The sequence below is a fragment of the Delphinapterus leucas genome, unplaced genomic scaffold (assembly GCF_059928025.1).
Source record: "Delphinapterus leucas isolate spDelLeu-1000000601 "Yukka" unplaced genomic scaffold, BTC_Dleu_Yukka2 spDelLeu_asBTCV2_sq31, whole genome shotgun sequence".
NCBI classification, from domain to species: domain Eukaryota; kingdom Metazoa; phylum Chordata; class Mammalia; order Artiodactyla; family Monodontidae; genus Delphinapterus; species Delphinapterus leucas.
In genome coordinates, this window is record NW_028322240.1 from 14,314,154 (window position 1) to 14,320,153 (window position 6,000).

Genomic DNA, 6,000 nt, shown 5'->3' on the forward strand with positions numbered 1-6,000 from the left:
GTTCGTGCCCCGGTCCGGGAGGATCCCACATGCCGCGGAGTGGCTGGGCCCGTGAGCCATGGCCGCTGAGCCTGCGCGTCCGGAACCTGTGCTCCGCAACGGGAGAGGCCACAGCAGTGAGAGGCCCGCGTACCGCAAAAAAAAATAAAAAATAAAATAAAATACAGAAAAATAAATTTGCTAATGATTAATACACAGACTGACAAAAGAGCAGATGTCTATTTTATAAGTGTACACATTTGGGAGTGGGACACTAAACACCGTTTTACAAATAGGACATTCAATCAAAAAGGTACGATTACTACCAGATGTGAGAAAGGGGTTGATTAGATCTAGGACTTGCACTACTGGTGTATTTGCGACCTGTTTTCTCTAGGCAGGCTTGTTCTCTCTCCCCCTATCTATCCCTGAGGAAGGGTGAAGTAAGAGAGGGCAGAAGACCCTGAAGAAGCCACCCTTGAATAAAAGATGTGTGTCCAAGAGGTCACCCTCACATGTGAAGGATCATATGCTGTTTTTTACAGTCCTTTGGAGATCTCAAAACCCAACAATCTTGTTCCAGTTCCAAATTTCAAAAAGGAAAGAAGACCCAAGCCACAAATGGACTGGGTTCCCAAATCTTCTTAGTATTCATCTATAACTCAGAATTAATTTTTCTATAAAAATGGCTTATAGTAATTCATTTTCTTAGAAGAGATCTATTTAATACTCAATATGGCAGAAACAGACATTTGCAATGACAATTTACAGATTATAATGCTGTTACAATACTAGTGATTAATGGAACAAAAATTGAATAATTTATTTTGAACCATGTTGTAGGTAGAGAAAACCATGAGAATGAAAAATAGAGACTTTCATGAAGACTTGGAAAATGGCTTCTAGTCTCCTTCGAGGACATGAAAGATACACAGAACTGGTTTTTTATTGTCCAAGTTCACTGCAAAACTCACAGCGCCTCTCTTCCTTAATACTAGAGTATCACTAGTACGCTCCTTTCACTTACATTCATGATTAGCATCCATCTTGGGTTGGTAAAGACGGAAAGAACAAAGATTCATTTGACTCCGACAGAACTTCACCCACCAAAGTAATTATTCATTAATATAGGGGTCTGCTTATATTTAACCTTTTCTTGTCTCATTAAAATATTATGTTTCAACACACCTCTCAGAGATAATTCAGCTGGTGCTGGGAGTTGGGTATATACTGCTCTTCATGGGTGTTAAAAAAAAAAGGCCCAGTGGTTCACGAGCTAAGGTTCCACTTTACTGGAACACTGTTTAGTTTACAATTGACAGAGATTATGGGGGTCCTTTCTGAGGCTTTCTCTTAAGGACCCAGGCAGGATGATACTCTTTCCACGTACTTGAGGAGAACACACATCAGATTTATTGTTTAGGCTAGGTCGCTTTTCCCAAAGAACTTAGAATCCATGGGACAATGTGGAAATTTATGAATATTTTAAAGTTTCATCAACACATCATGAAGGCACTAAAACAGATTGGAAATACATAAAACATAGCTGTAACCACTTGCAGAGGATGACAGTGGCAGGAAGACATAAGGGAAGAGAAATAGCTCTCTCTGCAGTTTCTCACGTACACACACTAACAACAAAATGCACACAAGTTCATATTGGGGTCTGATTGCAAAAAAGAGCCCGCACTTGCAAAAGAACAGTAATGCTAATGATGGCAGCGTAATGATGCCATCTCCATTTTCTTTCAGTCTCTCTCACCTTCCACTCTCACTCCCACCCTGCCTCCCTGTCTGTCTCCCTGGTTGCCTTCGCCATCCTCCTGCTCTAACATGAACAGGACACAAAGCAGAAAAGAACCGAACAACTGGTGAAATGGGGTGGCTGAGGGGGTGGAAACTCTGAGTTGTTCAAGACTCCCCTGTCCATTTGCCATGTTACTTTCCTCAGAGAGGCCTCCCCTGATGACTCAGTCACAAAGAGCTGCCCCAGTCACCCGTCATCACACTCTCCCATTCTCCTGGTTGACTTTTTTCCCTAGCACTTTGCATTGTCTAAAGTGGTTGTTTATGTTTTGTTTCCTCGTGATGTATGATTTTTATTTCTCCTCCCTAATAGAATGTAAACACCATGAGAGCGGGGGATTTGCCTGTCCGGTTCATTCCAAGATCTCCAGTGCCCAGAACAGTGCCTGGTCCCAGGAGGCACTCAGTTAATAAATGTTGACTCAACAAATACCCTGAAATATCCAACAGATGACATGGACAACCAACAGTTTCTAGGAAGTAGATAGTAAGGACTCAATACATGGTGGTTATTATAGTTTTATTATTATACTGCTGTTAGCCAGAAAAATTACCTGGCCTCTAGGATTTGACCACATTCTTTCCCAGGCCAGCAAAAGAATCTGGTTCCTCTCGCCTCACCCTGATCCTAGAAATAAAATTTGTCCCCAAGCCTCAGAGCTGCATCCTACCCTTCCTCAGCCATAGTCCCAACATCTCTGTGCCCTCAGAAGCAGGCTCACTGCGCGGCCGGGGCCTGTGCTCCGCGACGGGAGAGGCCACAACAGTGAGAGGCCCGCGTACCGCAAAAAAAAAAAAAAAAAAAAGCAGGCTTAGTGCTACGATCCACAGTCTCCTTTGAGAATATTGGGTGAAAAATCCCCACAGCCTTGGCCTCAGCTTTCTTTGTTCACACTGTTTGCTTTGAAGACCTTAACACGGTGCTGAGAAATCAATAAGCAGGGATGCTGCCAACCCTGCGTGTATCTCCTTCTGATTCTCCTCCGGGAGGCTCGGCTCACTCTGACACACTGATAAGTCATGAAGTGCCCAGCTTGGCCTGCAAATTAAGCCCCTCATAAGTAATCAAGGAACACCAAGCTTAGTGTGCTGTGGGTTTTCCATCGTGAGTGTCATTAGATGAAATGAAAGTACACAGTACAGGTTTTCGTAATGAACAAGCCTCAAGTCAGGTTTGCTGTGATAGCGTTATCAGTCATTGCACAAATTAATTATTTAGGAAAGCACTTTTTACAGTGGGTTTTCATTTGAGTTTTGCCCCTTGATGTATGTGTATAAAAATGACTAATCCATTGGACACTGCTATTGTACTTGTGCATCTATCACTATCTGGCCTTTTTTTAGTAATTGATTTATTAATTATAGCATCTTAATGATCTGTTTAAAATAAATAACCATTTGCACCATTTCAAAGGTATTTTGTGAGGCTCAGCTGATATTAAAATAGCACCAGCCTTATGTGCTTTTTCAGCAAGTGACCTAATTAGTTAATAAAGTAATTGAATATTAAAAAGGATGTTGCAGGTGATTAAAATTTAAGAGTCTTCAGAATGTTATTAAAGCTATAAATCATACATCACTGTTTTAATTTGCATAGCTACAGAATTACTAATGGTCCCACGTGCACATGGGGCTTGGCAATTATTCCTTTAACAAAATGCTGGTGATGCTGAGGTACCAAATTCTTTCAACTTCTGTTGATAGCTGCATAGAAACCTGTTTCTGCCAGATTAAATATCTAACTGTTGAAATTGCTGCTTGCTCCCTTTTGACAGGTATAGACATTCATTCACTCAAGAATGAATTGTCCAAGAATTGTTAGGTGTTGAGTATAATGGTGAGCAAAACAGACATGGTCCTAATGGCGTTTATATTCTGGAGTTAGTTGGGCAGAGACAATAGTCATAAACTTCCCTAAATTCATGTATAATTACAAAAGGTAATAAGGAGCTATGAAGGAAAAGTACAGGATTTTGCTGGTGAAATCTGACCTCATCAGCTAGATTACGGATCAAACACTTAATTCCAGGTGAAGGGGCTAGGACTTCACCCAGCAGGCTGTGAGCTCTTGTTCAAGCAGGAAATCCCTGATGAACCTGCCAGTGGTATGTAGGAAGGACTGGCTGGAAATGCTGGTTGTTTACCCAACAGCCATCACTCTTTCCTGGCTATCAGAATCCCAGTTCTATTTGGGTATAGAACTAGTACTATGCTCAGGGAAAGTAGGCCAAGGCCCAGGGATAAATGATGAGAAGTCCAAACCAATTGTTGTAATCCCATTGCCCTTTGTCTATGATTGGTTTAAGGTAGATGTGTTCTGAGGAACTCAAAGAGGCTTTCTGAAGAATGGAAAAGGAAATATACAAGGAGAACACTCCTTTCCTCTATGTTTTTGGATGTTAGCATGAGTGGTGGTGCTACTTGGAGCTATAGCAGCCATACTGACACCATGAGGGGGAAGACAAAACAAACGAACAAACAAAGCCACACACACACATACACAAACATAGTCCCTAAGCCTGAGGCCTAATATTGTTGAATTGCTGAACCAACTCTAGAAACTTTGGATGTCTTAAAATATGAAAGAATAAATTTAAGTTGAATATTCTGTTACGTGCTGCCTAAAGCATCTTAACTGAACCAGAGGGGTCAAAAATGAAGATACTGGAAGCTGAAAGACAAATTAAGAGGTGAATATAACTGTCAGGTGAGCAGTGATAAAATGCTAAGCATGGTAGGGTGGAACAAGAGGAATGGAAAGTAAAGTCAAGAACGGAGTTGAGGGGCTTCCCTGGTGGCACAGTGGTTAAGAATCCACCTGCCAATGCAGGGGACACAGGTTCGAGCCCTAGTCTGGGAAGATCCCACATGCCACGGAGCAGCTAAGCCCATGCACCACAACTACTGAGCCTGTGCTCTAGAGCCCGTGAGCCACAACTACTGAGCCCACGTGCCACCACTACTGCAGCCCGGGTGCCTAGAGCCTTTGCTCTGCAACAAAGAGAAGCCAACACAATGACAAGCCCGTGCACCGCAACAAGGAGTAGCCCTCGCTCACTGCAACTAGAGAAAGCCCACGCACAGCAACAAAGACCCAACGCAGCCAATAACTAAATAAACAAATAAATTTATCAAAAAAAAAAAAAAAAGAACAGAGCTGAGGCATTGTGGACACAGAATCAACAGAATTTGTCAACTTACTAGTTATCCAAGGTACCAGGTAATGGTAACTGCCATTCACTGAGTATTTCCTATGTTCCAGGCATTATTCTGAGCACTTTACATGCAGCATCTCATGTAACCATTTCAACAACTTTATGAAGTACTATTAGTTGTCACCATGGTTGAATCCTGTTTCAGTCATGCCTTGATTTATCAAGTCAAATCCCAATATCCTCTATAGCCACCAGTGGGCAAAAGCAGATGACTTGCTTCAGACTCCTTGGGAAAGCTGCCGGCTAGACTGCTGCTCCTAACATTTTCATTTCATAGCACACATAGAAAAGTATAATATTAAAGCACACACTGGGGTAAATGCGAGGGGACTCGGGCATCTATATGGGGCTTCACAAAAGCCTTCACTACTCTTTATTATATAATTATAAGAAAATAAAATTCAAAATTTAGGGAAGATATTAAATACTGAATTTGTATAAAATTTCTAAAAAATAATCTCTTTAATTTTTAATGAAAAATTTGTTTTTTATGAATATAGTTTTTTAATATCAGATTTTATGCTTGAAATAGCAATTCCTGAAGACTTTTAATCCAATCAAGACTTACTAATCATGGTCTCTTCAAATTCTTGATAGTCATCACTAACAATAAATTTTGTTCACACAAGTGATATAAATAAAAGTAAAAATTCTTCTGACACCCTTCCAAATTTTTTACAACTTTTGAGTCATATTTAAAGTGTGTGTGTGCACGCGCACGCAGTTGTTCAAAGTAGTTCTTGTGGTTAAAGTAGTCATCAGGTCCACACACAAGGGAAGAAAGCTGATACAACTGCATTCCCACTTCTTAACATTTTGATTTTCTAATCTGAGTAAGTCTTCTGGCACTTATAAAATGGTCTGGCCCTTTTGTTACTAATTCATGGCTTTCCAAGGATGAGAAAGCTACAAAACTGGGATAACCCAAGCAGCACTGAAATAACAGGAGTTATTCTGGTGGGCTGTTCTTGTGCAGCAAGAACCCACAAGGTAAGGGAGA